Consider the following 21,832-nt stretch of genomic DNA (forward strand, 5'->3'; position numbering starts at 1 on the left):
GAGACAGCCTGAGGGGCAGGGAGGAGCAGAGGGATAGTGAAAAGCAGACTCTGCACTGAGCATGGAGCCCAACACAGGGCTCAGTCACGACCTGAGTGGAAACCAAGAGTCAGACACTCAACCAACTGAGCCGCCGAGGTGCCCCAAGAAACCCTGCACTGTAGTCCCCACTGTCTTCAGTTTCTTCTTCTTTGATTTTAGACTCAACTGTCTATCACAACAATATCACTGTTTCACAAATATCCTTAATTCTTTTGCACCCATCACTTTCCATCATGACTCTTTGGAAAACTCCCAATCTTGTGTTGACTGGTGACTCTCTAAAAAGACCACTAGAAACACCTGGTGGTTGAGCAAAACTATGTCTATTTAGATTACTAAATCAAGGAAGAATACCACCTTGAGAAGGTATTAGTAGTGTCTCAGAAAAGATAAGTTAGGAAAAGATATTTATGGGGTTTTATGCTTACACTGGGTGATCTTAAGGCAAGTGTTAAAAGGGAAATAATTGGGAATGGCAGAATTTATGACATACTAGGTTTGGATTGGTGGGCATAATAATATGAAGACCCTGAAGTGAGTATTGATAAGCAAGTGGCTAGTCTTGATAAGTAAGCTATTTTAGTTGTATCATCAAAACTAGTTTTCCAAAAGCAAGTACTTATTGAAACAAAGAGTTAAGTTAGTCGTTTGTTTTTTGGTTTTTGATTTTTGATTTTGATTTTTTGCCCTGGTCCCAGTGTTGCTTAGCACAGAGAGAGGAAAATATTCTTTATACCAGAAATGATTAACATAGAAACAGAAAAGTATGTTGGCTTACTGACTTACCCAAATTTAACGCTTGGACTTTTCCTTGCTTCAACTATGAGGAAGGAAGTCAGACAACTCGGCATCTTGCTGCCAATCCCAATGGCCACAAAACACCTCCCAACAATCTTAGTATGTTTGGCTAGTAAGCTATTCTCCCATTGTTACTAATATCATTTCTTCTCCAGGTTTCCTTTCATGTCATTACCAAAAACCTCTCTCAGCTGATGAATTTGCCTTGAATGTCACAGAGCAGGTCATGTGACTCTACAGCTAGTCATGCTTGTCTATCTTTAATTCCTGAAATGTGGCTTCCTCTTTCCTGCCTCAAGATCTGCACACATATTGTTGCTTCTGTATGGAAAAGTTTTCTCCCCATTTTTTAATCTAATTTAAACATTTTTATCCTTTGAGTCTCCATTTAATCACCATTTTCAGAAAAAAATATATTTTCTCACCTCCCAATCCATCTCAATTCTATTCTTCCATTAATAATTCTGTGTATTATTTTTCTTGCTCTATAATGATCAACATTTATAATCAGAATTTTGTGATTGTTTCATATGAGGAACCATACGTGCTTCGTTTACCACAGTGGACTATCATTTATAGCATCAAATACAGTAGACATTCAGTAAGTGTTGTTTTGAAGAATGACTGTTTGAATAGATTGAATAACGAAACTTGCTCAGAGAGACTGAATAACTTGCCCATGATAGAACATCCAGCAATGACCAGACCTGGGAATGGACTCACAATTTATTTGATCCCAAGCCACACCATTTCCTTTACATGACATTACCATTATGAAAACAGAATTGAGGTGTTTTTTTTCTCTTAATCTCCCATGTTCTCATTTTCTTCTTAATCTATTTCCATCTCTGTATCAATATTCATCTAAGTTTCTTTCTTTTTTTTCTTACTGGCTTTTCTGATCCATTTGAGTCTTGAAATATGGGCATTTTTGCTTCTTCAGTCCCATACAGTTCTGAATACAGTTTGAACACATATATCAAAGTTTTCATTTCATTTTTAAAGTTTTATCTCTTAGTTACCAAGTCTTTCTTAGCTTTGAATTCCATGAACTTCTAAAGGTCATAACTGGTCTTTGATCTAATAGAATACTCTGTTACTAGTTGTGGCAGCCTTGAGATATGCCACTCAGATCTCTCTTCAAGAAAGAACTTGTCATTCACCTGCAGGGAATGGAGTTAGCTGGAAGCCTTCAGCTATTAGCACCTTCAAGAACTGCCTCAGCTTTAAAGCCAAGCCTACACTCTTCCCAGGCAGCCTTCAGCCAATAACCAAGCACCATTCTAACAGGCCATCTTTGTTCTAGAACTGTTCAGTGGGTTGGCCGACACTGTCAGATCTGCATTTGAAGCTGAGGCTCTCCCTCAATCTCACTTCTTGTCTGCCTTCTTTTCCCAGGTTTCAGATCTGCTTTATGATTGTAAGTTATTTGCCATTGTGCAAATCATTTTGATTGGACTCACTAAGTATTTGTGGAGCACCTATATAAAGGGAGTAGTCCCAATTTGCTTTAAGGGTTTACTGTATGCAGAGCATATTATATATGACAGCTTGATGAATCTTAAAGTAAATTAAGAAATGGGTGTTAGTCTCATTTTAGAGATAGAAAACCTGAAACTTAAAAAGGCTAAGTACTGTGCCCAATTTCACCCAGGAACTCAGTAGCAGAGTTATGGATGAAACACAAATCTGTCTGACTCAAAATCCTGGACTCTGGCTATTATATATACAATCCCTCACAATAAGGTTAGGATCTTAGTTGCTATAAATGATACAAGATCTGCAAGATACTCTTTGCCCTCAAGCATTTGTAAGACTTCTAGTTCTAGAAGTGTATCATTCTGTGAAATACGAATTAAATGTTCTATTATTGTGGATAAGACCCAGAAAGCTGTAAAAACCCCCATGTTAAACAGAATGCCCATTGCTGTATTACTCTTACAGTTAGAGTTAGCTATACTATAGCCCAGATTTTAAATTGAATGTCAAATTTAATTTGCCTGAGGAAGCCTGAAGCTCAAAGTCTATCACAGATCACAGAGCTAGACCCAACAGCTGTCTGATGAATCAACCGATAAGGAGGATAGGGGAATGGATGATAAATCACCATTTAGGGCATCCTTTCCTCACATTTCCCTCATCCCCTAAACAGCTCACTAACCCATTTGAAAGGATTTTGTCTTTATAAAAACATCAAAGAAAATGTACCATTTCAGATAATGGAAAAGGCACAGCTTACAGACTTCTGCTATGATAAATTCCCATTACCGTTTCCTCATCTTCCCAAATATTAATTTCCAAGGTTTAACTATGGTCTTACCTTTGAGAGGAAAGCCAACTTCATGACCTAGTCACTGATCTCTCTTTTTCCTTTTTTTTTTTTTTTTTTTAATTAACACACAGTGTAACATTAGTTTCAGGGATAGAGTTTAGTGATTGATCAGTTGCATAGAACACCCAGTACTCATTACATCATGAGCCCTCCTTAATGCCCATCACCTATTTCCTCTCCAGCAACCCTCAGTTTGTTTCCTATAGTTAACAATCTCATATGGCTTGTCTCCCTCTCTGATTTTGTCTTATTTTATTTTTCCTTCCCTTCCCCTACACTCATCTGTTTTGTTTCTTAAACTCTATATATGAGTGAAATCATATGATATTTGTCTTTCTCTGATGATCTTTTTCTGAATCCAGACCTACTCACACTTTGGTAAGAAATTTTGACATTTTATTTTTCCTTCTTTTATTCAACACACATTTATTGACTAACTACCATTGCAAATCTTTAGTAGTCATTGTGAGAGACAAATAGACAATGGTCTCCTCCATCTTTGGAACTTGAATTTGGATTGAGATTAGATTTAGATTCAACCTTGCCAGTTACTAGATGAATAAATTTAAACTGTCTTTCTATCTAATATTTCTTGACCTATAAAAGATAGTGTACAATAAAACAGATAACTACCAGGGTCAAATGAAATAACATATAATAATTTTTCTAGAATATAAACTTTCATGCAGTTCTTAGTTGTTGATGATAGTATTATTAATAAATTATTACAAGGCAAAGGAAGATAAGTGACATGGTAGAGATAAAATAGAGTGTTCTTTTAGCATAGCTGATGGTTTGTGGAAACAGTACTTAAGCTGGTAAGGATAAGTAAAATGTGGGTTTCAGAGAAGGCAAAGATGGGCAATAAAGATTGAGAGAACATTATGAACAAATGCAAGGCTACATAAAAATGTGTGGCATATTTAAAGGGAGTAAGGAGTCTTATGGATCTGAATTATTTTATGCAGGGATGGCTATACTAAGAAATAGGATTTGAAAGGTAGGACAAAGCCCTCTCATGGACAGCCTTGACTGTCATGGTAAAGAATGTGAACTTTCTTTTGTAAGGATGTTCTGGTAGTGGACATTTGTTTGTCTAATCCTGTTTTCATTATCTTCTATTCATATTTTGTCTGTTCAGCATCTTTTCCCCGTGCCCTTCTCTGCTGGTCAGATTTTTATCATGCAACCTGACCTGCTAATGCCAGGAGTAGTCATGCAACTCAAGCTAAATCAAAGTGGCTGGCAGGGGTGGGGCCGGGGGTGGGGGGGTGCTATAAATTTGCATTCTGTGCAAAGCTTTACAGCCACTATGATTGGAGCTGAGTAATTCAAAGGCAGCATTCTAGAGAAGTCCTGATTCTTGTGTCTCCACAGCTACCCTTACTCTTGCTCTGAGGTCTGATTTATCAGCTTCTTTTTTGATACAACGTTACTGCTAACATTACCCAGAATCACTTTCTATTGCTGGCGACCACATACTTCTGATACAGCAATGAAGATTTTTGAGGAGATTTATATGATCTAGCTTATAGTTATGTATACGATAAATGATGACTTCAGATAAAAGTTCAAATTAAATTATTGTAATATTAATAGGATCTACAATTATTCCAACACATTCATTTTAGATTAATCTTTCTGAAGCACATGTCTGTCCCTGACTCTTCCTGGCTTGAAATCCTTCAGAAAACACACTACCTATAGGAAAATAAAAAATCTTTTGACTTGGTATGCGAGTTCCTCTGATCTGGGCATAAACTTCATTTCCACCAGTACTTCATTACTCCTTTTCAGTATCCTAATTTCAGGTCTCTGAAAGTACCATTCCTTAAACTTTGATTTTTTTTTTGTCTCCATACCTTATTGAATTTCCAGAGACCTGGCCCTTGGCAATGAGAATAGAGCCCTGGAAAAAGAGTCAAGGGAGAAAGTCTATTTTGTTCTCCAACAATAGGATATAAACGTTCTACCCTTAGTCTGCCCATTTGTGTCTTTCTGAATGGCATCTGCGTATTTATTAGCAAACCAGGCACCTTGGAGGAACACTGACATTATCATGTTAATGTCTTAGAAGGTAAAACAGTTGACTTTGTTCTGTTCCGAAGGTGCTGCCCTTTCTATTTAATGGCAGGGTTTCTCTACGTGCCAGGCGGATTACCTCTGTAAATCTTATTAACAGTGATGGGAGTTGTGCTGCTGATCTGCTGTGAGGCTCTATAATGGCTCCCTTACCACCGTCCTAGGCTTGGAGAGGGATGCCACCTGGTTAGTTGTGTAGCAAGGCTCTGGGAAAACATGGGCAAATAGTGATTACAGGCCAGTGTTAGCTGATGGAATTTATTGAGCACCCAGGGTATGCAGAGCCTTTAGAGCTGCCAGAAATTGAAGAGAGAATGTGTCCTGTGACTTTGGGGAATCTGCAAACTAACTGAAGATTTAGAACATGTACATATGAAGAGAAAGTGAATTAGGAACTAAGAGAAAGCAGCTTAGCGGCCAAGACAAGGGACACGTAAGGCAAACGAAGAGCACTGCAGAAATGTCATTCTCTTCACCCATCTTATTCCCTCCCTGGCCCCATCACTAGGGGAAGTATTTTTCTAGTACACACTGGTATCACCCCATACTTTATCTCTTAGTGCTTGTCACCCTGAAGTCTAATTAATGTTTACTTGCCTGTCTTCTCCACTGGTCTCCGGACCCCAACCTGATTTGTAGCTATAACCCATCCCCTCGTGCATTACTTGGCACCAAGTAAAAATGTGATTGTGAAACACTGAATACGGAAATTGATGGTGTTTGTTGTTAGAATCGTATTTATTGTAAAGGAAGGTCAAGGTAAAATTGTGGCATATGGTTTAAGGGTGGATCCTTACAGATCAACATTTTATGTTAAAAAGGTTTTCAGTAGCATTTAGCCCCTGAAATTCCATTTCAAAATGTAAAGGAAGATATCCACCCCTCCTTCCCAGCCCATTAGTACGTGTTCATGTAAATCAGTGCAATTATTAAAATTAAACCTTCTACACACTATGCTTTTAACATTTAAAAATCTCCCAAGTGCTAAACTGTTGGAGAGACTGTGTATTACTAAAAAGAACATAGGGAGTTATAATACAGCATCTCCACGCCCAGATTTTTTTTAAAGATTTATTTATTTATTTGAGTGAGGGTGGGGGAGGCGGAAGGGGAGGGGCAGAGAGGGAGAGAGAGCCTCAACCAGATTCCAAATTCCATGCAGAGCTGGTTGAGGGGCTCTATCTCATGACCCTGAGATCACCACCTGAGCCAAAACCAAGAATCAGACACTCAGCCTGCACCACCGAGGCATCCCTCCATGCCCAGATTTTTTAACAAAATAAATAATATGAAAAATATGATATAAATATGAAAGTAAATAATATTAAAGTGAATAGCATCTTAAATGGTCTTGCTAATGATTCTGATTCTCAAATGGATAGTGGTGTGTGTTGCATGTGTGTGTGCACATGTATGCACCCATGCATGGGTGTGTTCTTGATCTCATCACCAGTACTCTTGGAACAATAAAAGAACTGCAAGATCTGTGAAATTTTCAGCTATTTAAAGCACACAGACCACCCTACATTTCAGTGCAAAAATTTAAGATATATTTATTGGGCACCACCAGCCTACAAAGCACCAAAAATGCAATATGATTCCTGCGTTCTAGAAACTTATAGGTATAGTGAGGAAGAGATACACATGCACAAGAAATTTCAGGATCACTTAAAAGACGGCAAGTGCAATGTTAGAATTGTGTTTTGGGTGCTGTAGAGACACACTTACTTTGTGCTAGACACAAGTTTAAACACTTTGTATGCATTTATTTATTTATTTATTTTTAAAGATTTATTTATTTGAAAGACAGCACATGTGAGTGGGGGGAGGGGCAGAGGGAGAGAGAGAGAATCCTTAAGCAGACGCCCCACTGAGTGCAGAGCTTGATGCAGGGCTTGGTCCCAGGACCCTGAGATCATGATCTGAGCCAAAATTAAGAGTTGGCCGCTTAACTGACTGAGCCACCTGGATGCCTCTTAAATGCTTTATATGCATTTAATTAAGAAATTGTATTTGTGTTTGGGCTGCCAAAACAAAATACCGTAGACTGTGTGGCTTTAAACAGAAATTTATTTCTCACAGAAATAAAGGAGGTTGGAAAGTCTAAGACCAAGATGCCAACAAGGCAGGTTTGATTCTGAGGCTTCTTGTCTTAGCGTATAGGTGACTGCCATTTTGCTGTGTGCTTACATAATTTCTTCTTTGTGTGTGTGTGTGTGTGTGTGTGTGTGTGTGTGTGTGTGTGTGTGTAGACAAAGAAAGCAATTTCTCTCTCTTACTCTCTTATAAGGCCACCAATCCTATCAGATTAGGGCCCTACCCTAATGACCTCATTTAATTGTGATTACCTTCTAATTGCTCTATCTGCAAACAGTCCCATTGGGAATTGGGTCTTCAATAATTGGGTTATATTTTTTGGTGATGTAAATTAGGCAGGAGAGTAAGTAATTAGAGAAGTAAGTTTGGAGAACTGTATCCAGTATAAGAATATTAAAGGAACAGTTTTGTCCATAGCAGAAATTCTCTCTCTCTCTCTCTCTCTCTCTCTCTCACACACACACATATACAAAAATCAGCGAGGTCAGGACAGATACTACTACTATCCTTATGTGTGGGTAAAGGAACTGCGCACAGAAATTAGTGTCACAGCTTGGTTTCCCAAAGAGCAGATGCTGACACAGAATTTGGAGTATAAACCATGAAAGGGAGAGGAAAGGAGAAGCAGGTGCAATAACAAAATGCAATGGACAATTAAGGAGATGATTTTGTTCAGGCTCTTTTACCGGGGAGAAGATTCATTAATGAGGAGTGTCTCAAAAAAGAGGGAGAAAACTTGGTTTTACAAAACATCACTGAGGAAGGGAGGAGGTGAGTTTCATCTCAAAATATAGGAGATCAGGGCGCTCCTTTGTGGTTAGCCATTGCTCAGAATGCAAAAGAGTGGGAGTATTTTGGAAAACAAAAAAATGGTGGAGATAGCTTAATCACTGATGTTTTCTATGAGCATGGGACTCAGATAAAGTTTAACATGGCTGGTCTCCCCTTTTCTTCAAGATGAATATCATTTATCACTGAACAACTCAGAAGTAATAGCAAACTTCTAGATGAGGTGAGACAGAGTTTAAGAAATAGTAGCTCTAAGACACTTGGTGGTAGTGTTCATGCAAAACCAGCTGAACCAGCTATTGAGAGGTGATAACAATGGTTAAATTGTTTTGGAGTCCTGGAGATGAAGTATTTTTAAAAAGAGACGCTTAAAATAATGAATAAAAATATTAGTATAAAGCTTGTATTAAAATAAAGTTAGCTTAGCTGAAACTCTTGGTTTCAGCTCCGGTCATATTTCATGCGTCCTGAGGTCAAGCCCCAAGTCGGTCTCTCCGCTTGGTGGGGTGTCTGTTTGAGAATTCTCTCCCCCTGCCACTCCCCCACTCTCTCATGCACACACTCTCTCTCTCAAATAAATAAATAAATCTTTAAAAAAACAACTACTTTAAAAATAAAAATCAAAAATGAAAGTACCAGGAAGTGAACACTGAGAATCACCAGATGGTGAATTCCATAAACTCTGTCCAGGAAAACTGGTTATGCAGTACCATTCATGAGTTTCTTAGAACGCTCAAGCTAGGATGTTGATGTTTTAGGTAATGTCCAGTCTTGATTACCTCTCCTATAAAGGCAGGCACGACCCGAGCATTTTGCCTGACTTCCTTAGTGGTCCAGTTGACTGTCCAGGGAGAAATCATCCCATTTGTAGTCAGCTGTAAGGGTGACCTTTAGAGTGAGGGAGGTCCTTTAGAGTTTAAATCAAGTCACAGGGCTTTAGGTTACAGGGCTTCTTTGGATTCTGGAGAAAGGGACCACCAGCAAGGCAACCTAGTGTTTTGGTAGGGTTCTAAAAAATTGGGTTATATTTTTTGGTGATGTAAATTAGGCAGGAGAGTAAGTATTAGAGAAGTTTGGAGGACTGTATCCAGATATTGAAGAAAATTGAAAGAACTGGAAATCTGGAAGGGATTGACAAACTGACCAACATAACAGGATTTACCAGATAGGTACCAAAATATGGGGTTTGGGTTTTGTTGTTGATGTTGTCATTGTTTAGTGGGGAGAGGAAGTCAATGAAATATTTATCAGATAGTATTTGCATATCATCAATTATCCACAATTTACAGAGACTCAAAGTAGCTCAAAGACAATGGACAGAGCTAGAATCTGATAATCTGGAAGACCTGGGGACAGATGCTGAGGGGGCCACATGTTGCCTGGGGAAGAGAATTCAGCAGCTATATTCCTATGGAACTATAGAGAGGGAAGGAAAGATGTGGGCCACCATTGCAGGCTCAGAAGTTTCAGAGGGGTCTAGAGGGTCAGTCTTCTAATACACCCATCAGATATTCCCATTCATTCCCAATGCAAGGATTTCAGGTTTTCCAAACAAGGGATCTGACCTTGGCATTAAGACCTACCTTGGTTAAGTGTTTAACCATCTTTAAAGTTCAACTACTCTGACCGTTAAGTTCCAGCTTTACCCTCTGGCTGGCAGAAATGACAAGCTCTTCATAATGAAAAAGACCCTCTGGCTTTCTCTTGTCCCCAGCTATTTATTATCTTTCTATGAACAGAGATCCTTAAAGAGTGTTTGTGAACCAGCAGGATTAGCATCATTTGGGAACTTTTTGGAAATGTAATTTCTGAGCTCCACTCCTGATCTACTGAATCAGAACTTCTAATGTTGGCATGACGCAGTCTGTGTTTTAACAGGCTCTCTCAGTGATTCTGATGCACGCTAAGTTTGAAAACTGTAGTAGCGCATCAACAGTGCTTAGCGATAACTCTGACCCTAGTATCCTTATAGCCACCATCTTCTCTATGTATCTCAACTGCCTAATATGTTAGAGCTGCCAGTGCATTTCCATCCACTCTCTTCCCTCCTTATTCACCACTGCTGAAACTTTAACAGACCACTGCCTTATGCCAGAGCCTTTCTCTGCTCCATCTACTACCAGTGGTGGGGTCCTTAGCGTCAGCCAAGTGCTGGGCAGTCCAGCTCCAAAAGCTCATTATCATCTCACTTGCTTTCCCAGACCACTTCCAGTATTGTCACAGCCCAGGTTCTCTAGAAGCAGAGCTTGAGACAGAGCTTAGGGTGCCAGACACTTAGGAGAAGTCAACATCAGTGAAGGTAATAGGGAGGAAAGAGGATTGGTGGAGAGAGAAGTTGGCTTAGGATGCAAAACCTGGCAAAACTTTGACCAACTCAACAAGAAGTTCTAAAACTGATGCTGCCCATCCCAAATTGGTCAAAAAGTGCCAGCCCTTTATTACCCTGCCATGCTTGGTCACCAGGTGTAAGCTGACCCAGGAAAGGCATGACCTCAGGCAACATGTTCTCTATAGCCTGAAGTTGATCAGGAAGATGAGAGCTAGAGGTTATCTTTAGACCACACTGTCTGTGGCTGAGCATCAAGTTCTTCCTCTACAGGGGACCTGGGTGGAACATCCCCCAGTGTACTACAGTTAGTAACTTGCCTAAATTCACATTATAAGTAGGTAGTAGAGCCAAGCTTTGAAGCGAGTTAACCTGACCTTCAAGGTCCATGGTTGTCACCGTCTTGCTGCAGCACCTAACAGCTACTGTTATATCACTGGACAACTTTTCACAAGGTGACAGGAATAGACTTGATTTTTAGGTAGATTCTCTATGAAGTATTAGTAGGTATCAATAGTTTGAGATTCCTTTTATTTGCTAGATTTTTATTAGACTCATTTTCCCCATCTGTAAAAAGTCCTTTGCCATCTATGAGGTTAATTCTTACTTTTCTTTTTTATTATTATTTTTTGTTATGTTAATCACCATACAGTACATCATTAGTTTTTGATGTAGTGTTCTATGATTCACTGTTTGTGCATAACACCCAGTGCTCCACGCAGAATGTGCCCTCTTTAATACCCATCACCAGGCTAACCCATCCCCCACCCCCCTCCCCTCTAGAACCCTCAGTTTGTTTTTCAGAGTCCATCGTCTCTCATGGTTCGTCTCCCCCTCCGATTTACTCCCCTTCATTCTTCCCCTCCTGCTATCTTCTTTTTCTTTTGTCTTAACATATATTGCATTATTTGTTTCAGAGGTACAGATCTGTGATTCAACAGTCTTGCACAATTCACAGCGCTCACCATAGCACATACCCTCCCCAATGTCTATCACCCAGCCACCGCATCCCTTCCACCCCCCACCACTCCAGCAACCCTCAGTTTGTTACTTTTCTGAGATAAATCCAGAATGTTCAAAGTTTCCCTGTAGGAGGACTACCTCTCTGAGGGGAAAGTTCCCTACCCTGTTGCCCGGCATTTCACATTTCCTTGTGATTCTCTCACTTTGATTACTGGTGTTACCAGAACCTTTTCCTTTTCAAGTTGTATCTTAGAGAGTCTGGGTTTAATTTTAAGATAGAAGTACATGTTTTCTTAAGACTTCCTCATGAATATGACTATTTGAGGAGAGAGATGAGAAGAAAGACAATTGTTGATTTCTTCATAAGAACAGAGCCTCAACTATTTCCCTTTTAAGGATTCCTTTTAAGGGCGTTTTTATACTATAGGTGGAAATAATAAAAATGTTTTCATAAAAACAGTAATTCAATCACCAAATTTACTGTTAGTCTAAATTCTAATTCTTGCCTAAAGTATAAATGTACAAGAAATATTCCTTGAATGAATGAATGAATATCATCCAAATGCATCTTGTACTTTGTTATCTTTCCAGTCACGGAAATGATTGTCCCAGAGAATGTGAATATTCTTACCAGTAAATCATAGTGGCAAGAAATGGAAGCCAAGAATCAGGGAAATCCAAATCAAAACCTCAATGAGATACCACCTCACACCAGTCAGAATGGCTAAAATTAACAAGTCAGGAAACGACAGATATTGGCGAGGATGTGGAGAAAGGGGAACCCTTCTACACTGTTGGTGGGAATGCAAGCTGGTGCAACCCCTCTGGAAAACAGTATGGAGGTTCCTCAAACAGTTGAAAATAGAGCTACCATACGATCCAGCAATTGCACTACTGGGTATTTACCCCAAAGATACAAATGTAGGGATCCGAAGGGGTACGTGCACCCCACTGTTTATAGCAGCAATGTCCACAATAGCCAAATTGTGGAAAGAGCCACGATGTCCATCGACAGATGAGTGGTAAAGAAGATGTGGTATATATACACAATGGAATATTATGCAGCCATCAAAGGGAATGAGATCTTGCCATTTGCAATGACGTGGATGGAACTGGAGGGTGTTATGCTGAGTGAAATAAGTCAATCAGAGAAAGACATGTATCATGTGACCTCGCTGATATGAGGAATTTTTAACCTCAGGAAACAAACTGAGTGTTGCTGGAGTGGTGGGGGTGGGAGGGATGGGGTGGCTGGGTGATAGACATTGGGTAGGGTATGTGCTATGGTGAGCGCTGTGAATTGTGCAAGACTGTTGAATCACTGATCTGTACTTCTGAAACAAATAATTCAACATATGTTAAGAAAAAAGAAAAAAGAAAAAGAAGAAGATAGCAGGAGGGGAAGAAAGAAGGGGAGTAAGTCAGAGGGGGAGACGAACCATGAGAGACGATGGACTCTGAAAAACAAACTGAGGGTTCTAGAGGGGAGGAGGGTAGGGGGATGGGTTGGCCTGGCGATGGGTACTAAAGAGGGCACATTCTGCGTGGAGCACTGGGTGTTATGCACAAACAATGAATCATGGAACACTACATCAAAAACTAATGATGTAATGTATGGTGATTAACATAACAATAAAAAATTTAAAAAAAAGAAATGGAAGCCAAGAAATTCTTACTTCCTTAGGTCTCAAGTCGCCATAAACTTTCTTCTGTGCTTTCATATTCATTTAATGTGTGTCTCATTTTCTCAAGTTATACCATGTTTAAGGGGGAAACAGAACAAGCATACAAGCAAACTGTGCAAATGTCTCCCTTCAGTTCTACTTGGGTTACTGCTATCAGCAGTTTGTGAGCGGAATCCTAGCAGAAAGCAGATGGCACATCGAAATCAGAATAATTCAAGAAGAATTTAATAAAAAGACTATTTAAAGGGTGTAAGGGAACCACAAAAGATAGTGAAGTGCCTGGTTTAGGAACAGTTTAGGAACAGTTTAGCTGCCTTATACTCTTAGTCCTGAAGAGGTGGTTTCCAGAACAGCACAGAGAGTACTCACGCAGAGAGATAGCGGCCTTTCAGCACCTGAGAATCTTTGGTTAAGAGACACAGGAACCCATGGCTGCCTTGCTGGGAGGGAACTGGTGTGATAAAATCTCCAGCCTCACTCTCCTACCTCCCTCCAACCTGCTGCCAGGATTTTCCTGGGTCACAAGCCTTCCCTCTGGGCAAGCCAGAGAACAAGGGAAGTTGTTGGTGGCTTGCATACAGACCGGCCTGGGAGGGGCAAGGGCAAGAAGACGTGGGATAGAGAGTGCATCTGCAGGGGCAAATGGAAGTTTTTCAGCATGCTTTTATTTTTTTACAATCAGCGAAATGAATACACGCTGAATTGGGACTACTTATATGACCTGATGTTCATACGAGAGTGATGATAAATAAACCCTTAGTTTTTAATGTGTGAGAGAACACTCACCCATCAGATTCTAAGAAAATAATCTAATTAACAGTATTTCTGGAACTCTAATGCAACCAAAGAATTCTTTGCTCTGTGTGTGTCTGTTGTGTGGTTTTTGTTTGTTTTTTATCTTAATGTCATAAATGAGTCATGAAATTCCTAGCTCTAACAGCTTGGGAATGATACAAAAATCCGGATTTCTGCAAGGAGAAAATTCTCATTGATTATTTGAATCAATTCTCATTGATTTAAGTTTGCTTTCTATATGCAGAGACTGATGAATTTTAATGTAAAGGGCCAAATGGTAAATATTTTTGGCTCAGCAAGCCACAGAAGTCTCTATCACAGTTAGTTACTTTGCCATTGTAGGCTGAAAATAGCCATAAATAAATGGGAATGACTGTGTGTTAGTAAAACTGCATTTACAAAAACAGGTGAACTGGCTAGCCCATGCATTCATTGATCAAAGGAGAGAAAATGGTTTTAAAGAGACAAATGTGGGTCCCAGGCCTAACTCCTATACTTTTAGCAGACTGGCCCTGGACAAATGGTTTATCCTCTAACCAAACTCTCTACCTCCGAGAGTCCATAAAAACGTAAGTAAAGTGACCTGGTAGAGATCAGCCACTCAATAATGTGTAGACGCTTTCCTTTCTACATATTACCAAAGAAAATATGGAAATTGAATAAATGAATTTGGCTCAAATGTGTTGAGCTACTTTCAAAGTGGGTCAAAAGGTCTCTAGGGAAAATTCGGAGCATCCATCGTCTAAATAAATTCCATGGAAAAGATACCACATAAAAGTGCCAGAGTTTTAATTTTTAAAATGAGCAACTTAATATCTTGAACAGAATTTAGTGGATTTAAAAGAATGGGCTGCATTATTATTGCCAGCAGGGGACTAACTAATTGGGAGTCCTTCATCTGCAATAGAAAAAAGAAGCAGGAACACAATCAGCTAGTAGAGAACAAAAAAGGGTATCAAAGAGAGTAGGGAAGAATAAGCCAATGTGTGTCTAGAGAGACAGAGATGCAGAAAATAAAAAGGCATGGCCCAAAGGAACTCTCAGCATTACTCAGAAACATAACCTGTAAGTCAGTTTCCCCAAAGCATGTTGTGATTTATTCAAAACCCTCCACCTCTGTCTCCTCTCTGCCAATATTCATAAGATTTCAGCAAACTCAAATTCTCATCAGAAAAAAAAAAAAAATGGCAGACACTTTTGACCCCATGTTGGCCAGTCTCTTTCTCCCTAAATTAGGCATTATATCTTCCAGAAATTTCCCCACTGCCCAAGCCTGGATAAATCCTCCCTTCTAGATATTCTCCAGCACACTAGCTATCCATATGGCAGGACAGCATGGCCTTTCTATTGCTCTGTGTCTCCCATTCATCCCTAAGCTCCTGAAAAGAGTCTCTGTGCTGTCATCAGAGTTATGGTCACATCTCATAACTCAGTGGATGGCTCACCCAAAATTTGATAAATATTTGTTAAATATAGAATAAAGAGGTGAAAGTGAACTAGATGGAATTCCCTTTGTCTTTTGAGATATTTCTGTCTTTCATTCATTCCTAATAAACAAATTACCATACTTAATCTCTCAAATTCCTATTTTCTAGATTTGTGACTACTTCACCTTGTTGGAGTCTAAATTGTATGATATGTGTGAAGCACCTCTCTCTCTCAGTGTCTGGCAGTTCACTGAGTGCATTTTAGCCCTTCTCCCCCTTTCAGGTCAGTATGCTGCTAACCTCAATAATTTTTTTTTTAAAGATTTATTTATTTATTTATTTATTTATTTGAGAGAGAGAGAATGAGAGAGTGAGCATGAGAGGAAGAAGCAGACTCCCCACCGAGCAGGGAGCCCTGATGCAGGGCTGGATCCCAAGACTACAGGATCATGACCCGAGCCAAAGGCAGACACTTAAATGACTGAGCCACCCAGGCACCCCTAACCTCAATAATTTCTTAATGAAACATTTGCCTACAGTTATATTTGCTTTTGCCATTTTCTTTTTAGTAAACTTGTTGTTGTTGTTTTTTGTTTGCACTGAAGTTGCATGCATTCTAAACCAGGTCACAATTAACTTTGCTTCACCTGAAATTACACTTGAAAACCATTTATGCCTTTGAAATGCATTGCTTTTTAAATCAGCAAATCCAAAACCTTACTGCTCTTAGCTAATCTCCAAGTGGTATGTACGCCAAGTAGGGAGTCCATATATTATCAATGGGAATCCTTACACTCACTCATATATAGATTTATGATAGGCAATAGGGCTAAGAGTGCAACTTTCAGCAATAGATTTTTGGTGTGCCTATTCTGATCTATCATGATTAGCCTATAAAGGGGAGAAAATAATAGTATGCAGATCATGGTGTTTTTATAATAATTAAATTAGCTAATTATGGGAATCATTTTCAATTATACCAAACACAAAGTAGCCAGCATGTGTTAATTACTGTTACTATTATTATCATGTGGATCATTATAAAAAAATATTGGAGGTCTCTGAAATGTGGATCTATAATGACAATAGCACATTGGTAAAGCACTTTTCAATTCCAGAGTGCTTTCTTACTATAAACTTTCCCCATGAAGACTGTATTTAATCTATATCACTCTCCATTTTACATATAGAGAAAGTAGGCTAAGAGCAGTGAAATTGTTTTCCAAAGTCACACAATAAGTAAATGACAAAAACTCCAAATCTGACTCCACGTTCAGCATTTATCCACCATATTCCAGCTAAAACAGAAAGAGGTATTATAAACCTGTAGACAACAGGTAGAATACAAATTTAAATTACAATCTGACTGTAGTGAGATCACTCACAACCTTTTTGGTGTTGGCTAGATATTCTCTTATACTTCTTGTCTCCTATAAGTTAGACCCTGTCTGCACAAGCATTGCACAAACTACTCAGCTAACTACTTCATTTGAAAGATCACAATGTCAGCATGTGTACATCATTGGGAAAAATTAATTTTAATATGGATCAAAATGTGGTTGCACACCTGTGAGAGATTTGAGAGATTTGCAGTGCTCTGGGTAGGAAGCAGATATCAAATTGTCTAAGTTTCATTTGATCCCAGATCTTCTGAGCTAAACAGTAGAGTTTACTTATTCATTTGCTATTTTTTTTTATTATACTATGTTACTTCTCTGGAAATATTTAAATACTAAATATAGAAAATTGTTTTCAGAACACTACTGTCATTCATAAAGATGTCCTGGTATACAGATTTCCTGTGGACTTTGGAATTCTCTGTCCAGGCATGACAATCAATGCATAAATTCATTTCCTATAGCTCTGTTTTCATTTTGTATTAATTGAATAGCACGTGTGATCTTCTCTAATAGGAATTGGTAATTTGCCATGAAATAAGGATGTGTTAATTGTCACAGACTTCAATAACACACTTTCATTCACTGTATATTAACAGATCCCACTGCATCTTTCCATGTATTTTTGAAGTTCTTTTTTCTTCCTATAATATGTGTTAAATGCAGGTGTGACATTCAGGTCAGTTGTTAACTGGCAATCATTTGTATATTAAAATTACCTCTTAAAAATAAGACAGCATCTCAAGGCAGATGGATAACATCAATGCAGGGCTACTAAGCACCATTATATGGTGACTGGCCGCTGCTAACTGACAAACACATCTATGTCCTGTATTAGGAACAGCCTGATCCAACCTCTCACAAGTTAACTGATGCATTCTGATAGAATCTACAAACCCCATTTTCTGAATTAACCCACTGGAGATGAAAGAGCCAGTGATGAGAATCTTGGTTCAAAGGATCTCTCTCTATCATTGCTGTTTGCTATTTATACACTTCCATTTTTGTCTGCAGTTCAACTTTACCTCTCTTATCTTTTGAGTCCCTAAGTTATTCTTTTGCAGTACCATATTCTGATGTGGTATCAACGACCTCTATGTCGGTGACTCCCAAATCTTTATCTTTAACCTTGATTTCTCTTCCATGATCCCAGCTATATATGCCCACTGACTTTATGTGAGGATACCACAAGTACCCTGGCATTAAAAAAATAATTTTCTCCTGACATATCCAAATCTTTTCTTCTCAATTTTTATCCCCAAATACATTTCAGAGCCATCTTTGGTTCTTTCCTCTTTTCTAGACACCCTCTGAAACTAGAAACTGTCAAGTCTATCTCTGAAATGTCACTCCAGTATGTTTGCTTCTCTCTATCTCCATCGCTAATGCTTTCCTTCAACCCTCATTTCTTTTTTCTTGCATGGATCCAGTAGCTGTTTCATTATTCATCCCATATCCTGTCACTTCCTTTTCCAAATCATTCCTGAGACTGTCTAAAACACAGATCTGATCGCGTAATTTTTCTCTTCTTAAGTAACCTTTCTCTTCTTTCTTTCCAAGTGAATGTCTTCTCAATCTTTCAAGACCAAAGTCAACTGTTACAATTCCTCTATATCCTTTCTTGACTTCTCCAGGCAGATTTAGTCTCTCTTGTCTGAATTCCAAAAGCCCTTCTAAAAACATGTTACAGCACTGTCACTTTCTCTGTATACTGAAGTGACCAAAGTAATACAGACTAGTACTCAGAATTTTTTTTCAGGATCCCAGGCTTCTGATGGGTACTGAAATTCTTACTGTTAATCACCAGTAGAATGCAAGCTCAGGAGAACATAGAGTTAGTTTGTGTAAAGGGTTGAGATCTTTTCTGCAATAGTGTACCAGGAACTGCAAGCCCCAACTGTAAAGGACTGTGTCTGTATGTGCGTGTGTGCCTATGCTCAAAATCCAAAACCTCAGAATATATTGCCCTGGATTATATTAAGTGGTTTTTTTCCTTGTTAAACTAGAACCCACACAGTGTATTTTCCCAGACTTTCTCATTCAGGTCATCTACTTCTGAGAACTATGAACTAAAATCAGCCTTGCCCCACCTCACTTTCCTGTTTCTTGTCCCATTTCCCCCCCTTCATAACTAACCTAAGTGGCCATATCCTCTGTAAGTTCCAAAATATCGGAACAGTCTCTTTTATCCCAACCTTCTGGCTAACAGTGTATAAGGACTTTATTTTTGTTGTTCCACTTGGTTAGAATTTATTTGACAACACTTTGACATCTGTTTAATTCAGTGTCTGGTACCTGTTAGGAGTAGGTACTAAATGTGTATTTGTTGAATGAATGAACATATTATTTTTGTGAAAAGTTAGTCTTGGGTCAAGAAGTGAAGATGTAGGTAAATAAGCCCTAGATGTAAGTTTAATATGACCTAGATTCTCGGCCAAAGAGAATCTCAGAGCACATCAAATGGGCTTAAGTCTTATGGAAACATACCAGAAAGACAGCAAACAAGCCTAGAAAGGATTCTAGGATAACTCTGTGCTTGCACAGTAGTTATTCTATGTGTTGTTTACTGCCCTTCCATTATCTCTGACTATTCAGTAAAGTGTTATTAATGGTTACAATTTGGTCTCAGAGACATAGAAAATTAGAGAAGTTCTGTGCTCATCTGCGGGAAAAGTGATGCAGAAAACAACAGTTTCCTGGTCCTTGAGTAGTGCTCCCTCTTCTTAGAGTAGAGAAGAGTGAAGGAGGGTAGTAGATGTCACTAGCAGTGGGCAGCTGCATGAGGAGGAGGGGAGATTGAGCACGCCAAAGAAAAGTTATCTTGTGCCATCATAATTAGCATATGAAAAAGAACTACGGTCTTATATTGTAGCCACAGGTACATAGAGGCCTGGGATATTGGGGCTCATATATTTTCTTTTCTGTTTTCACTAACCTACTACTTACCATTCTACTTTTACTCCAAGGAAAAGATTATGCCATTTTTATCTTGGTACTCCGAAGCATATTTTTATGGAGGCAACATAGATTGACACTTACCACGAATCATTCATTCACTCACTCAGTCACATATTTGATACATATTTACTAAACGTTTAACATGTGCGGTGCTCATAAAACAGGCAAATATGGTAAAGATGAGGTGTATGAAAGGTGTTCATTCTTTTAGGAATGGGGAGTATTGGTGTTCTCTTTGGCAGCACGTATACGAATATCAAAACAATATAAAGAAGATTAGCGTGGCCCCTGTCCACAAATTCACGAAGTGTTCCATATTTTTGTGGGAGATAGAGGCCCCAAGTTATGGAATGAATACATCACAGGAATAAAAAGCACAGCATAGAGAAGAGAGTCAATGGTTTTATAGTAACATTGCATGGTGACAGATGGTAGTTATGATGTGGTGAGCATAGCATAATATATAAATGTATAGAGATGTTGAATCACTCTGTTGTACACCTAAAAGTAATGTAACATTGTGTGTCAACTGTACTCAAAAAACTAAAAAAAAAAAAAAAATGGAGAATAGTGGAAGGAATATGGCTAGTGGAAGGGGATGTTTCTAGGCTTAAGTAAGACATTCCTGGGGCTTCCAGGCAGTGTCTCCTTTTTCAGAGAACAGGATGCCTGCCTATGGGTGGGCCAGAGGTCTTGTTAGGACATTGCTATGGCCAGCCAAGATCACACACTGGAACCTAGAAGGCCAGAGTCTAAAAAATGTAGAAAAATCTTCAGGGATGAGTCTGGGGAATAGTTACTCTTCAGTGTAGAAAGTCAAACCAGAAAAATCAAAGTGAATGATAAGTCAGAGGGTAGGGGTGGTACTGAGCATGGATCTAGGGATCCCAGCCCAAAGCATCAGGTGGACCAGAAGAGATGAGTTATGAGCTATGTTTAAAGACTGACTACAGTTTAATAAGGCAAATCCTAACTCTTCCTTGGGAAGGGCATTAAGGCTTACCGTAGAGGCTGGAAGCAAAAGGGGACCAAAAAAAAAGAATAGGAGTCAGTGAAAAGCTGAAATGACCATCAGTAGTCTATAAGAATAATTCAGTCTGTTTTCATTTCTGTATTAGGAGTTTCAAGAAAGACCCATATCAATGGGGTTTCAGGGGCATAAGCTGTTTGTAAATTTTAAAATGGAGAAATTTACACGCGTAAGTCAGAGCTAAGAAAAATGTAAGAATTTTGTCCAAATAAGAGTAACATCTAATCTCCAGAAAATAAATCTTAAGAGTAAAAATATGGGTAATATCTTCATCCAATCAATATGCATAGCAGAGATTCCCTTCAAATAACCAAAGCCCTATGAGAACAGAGAAACCTTACATGTCCAAGAGAGTGGAAACAGGAGAAATTGGTTCTCCCCTGGAAATACAGGATGGGAAAATGGTCACTGACTTATGACTGAAGTGTTGGCATGACTGTTTTTGGCATAAGGATTAACATTCACTCCTGCCGACTCTAAATAGTGACCTAAAGACATTTTGTCTTATAATTTCTTGTTGCATAAATTTTTATTTATGCTTTTATCTCACCCACTAGAATAGTGATTTTCAATCCTAGTGTACATTAAATAATTTTTCTTTTGCTTTTTTAAATAGATATTCCAGGGCTCTGCCTACAAAAATTCCAATTTAATTGGTATGGGTTGGACTCTGGTCACTAATATATTTTTTAAAGATTTTATTTATTTATTTGACAGAGAGAGAGCATGAGAGCACAAGCAGGGAGAAGGGCAGAGTGAGAGGGAGAAGCAGATACCCCACTGAGCAGGGAGCCTGATGTGGGACTCGATCCCAGGACCCTGAGATCATGACCTGAGCCAAAGGCAGACAATTAGCCAACTGAGCCACCCAGTTGCCCCTGGTCACTAGTATTTTTAAAACTTTCCTAGGTAATTATAATGTGTATTCAGAGTTAAAATTTCCACAGCTCATTAAAATATCATTAACTGCTAAACAGAGTTCCCAATGGATTGTTTTGGGTTGCTAGAAAAATCTAAATCTAAAATTGAGGATCACTGCTTGTTAAAGATTATTTTAGAATGAAAGTAAAGATTTTCTAAAATGCCTTAAAATATCCACAATAAGAGGCTT

General features: G+C 38.8%; 1 pseudogene; it reads left to right on the forward strand.

Moving 5' to 3' along the window:
* The first annotated feature begins 19,917 nt into the window (after positions 1-19,917).
* On the forward strand, positions 19,918-20,013 carry LOC114198904 (U6 spliceosomal RNA; annotated as a pseudogene).
* The last annotated feature ends 1,819 nt before the right edge of the window (positions 20,014-21,832 follow it).

Source organism: Eumetopias jubatus, unplaced genomic scaffold (assembly GCF_037043125.1).
Source record: "Eumetopias jubatus isolate StellerSeaLion01/CBP00866 unplaced genomic scaffold, mEumJub1_p1.0 scaffold_10, whole genome shotgun sequence".
Lineage (NCBI taxonomy): Eukaryota > Metazoa > Chordata > Mammalia > Carnivora > Otariidae > Eumetopias > Eumetopias jubatus.